Raw genomic sequence first — 795 nt, 5'->3', positions numbered from 1 at the left:
TTTGGAGAAATCTCTGTTTAGGTCTTCTGCCCATTTTTGGATTGGGTTGTTTGTTTTTTAGACATTGAGCTGCTTGTATATTTTGGAGATTAATCCTTTGTCAGTTGCTTCAATAGCAAATATTTTCTCCCATTCTGAAGGTTGTCTTTTCATCTTGTTTATGGTTTCCTTTGCTGTGCAAAAGCTTTTAAGTTTCATTAGGTCCCATTTGTTTATTTTTTATTTTATTTCCATTTCTCTAGGAGGTGGGTCAAAAAGGATCTTGCTGTGATGTGTGTCATAGAGTGTTCTGCCTATGATTTCCTCTAAGAGTTTTATAGTGTCTGGCCTTCCATTTAGGTCTTTAATCCATTTTGAGTTTATTTTTGTGTATGGTGTTAGGGAGTGTTCTAATTTCATTCTTTTATATGTAGGTAAAAACATAGAATGCTTCACGAATTTGCATGTCATCCTTGCGCAAGGGCCATGCTAATCTTCTCTGTATCATTCCAATTTTAGTATATGTGCTGCCAAAGCCAGCACACACTTTGCTTTTGCAAGTAAATTTGCAAGGATTTAGAATCGTTTCAGCTTACTTCAGGTGCAGGTATAGTTCATATATCCAACCCCTGTGGATATAGTACATATTCCTATATTTAACCAACAGGTGAGAAATAAACAGTGATGGTAAAGATGAAGAAAAAAAGCTAGAGTCACTTCAATTCTGTCATTCTATGTGCTCTTAGAGTGTTTATTTCAATTTAAAAGTGAAACGGAGTATGAAATTCAAGCAGTAAAATTTTAATTTGGCAAATA

The 795-nt window shown here is 34.5% G+C and overlaps 1 non-coding gene across 1 annotated transcript; it reads right to left on the bottom strand.

Moving 5' to 3' along the window:
- Nucleotides 1-415: 415 nt before the first annotated feature.
- On the bottom strand, nt 416-522 carry LOC136137370 (U6 spliceosomal RNA). Its single transcript, XR_010656710.1, has one exon. It is a non-coding gene; the product is annotated as a U6 spliceosomal RNA (small nuclear RNA).
- Between the last annotated feature and the right edge of the window lie 273 nt (nt 523-795).

The sequence above is a fragment of the Phocoena phocoena genome, chromosome 17 (assembly GCF_963924675.1).
Source record: "Phocoena phocoena chromosome 17, mPhoPho1.1, whole genome shotgun sequence".
NCBI classification, from domain to species: Eukaryota; Metazoa; Chordata; class Mammalia; order Artiodactyla; family Phocoenidae; genus Phocoena; species Phocoena phocoena.
This window is presented reverse-complemented; position numbering and strand designations above follow the sequence as displayed.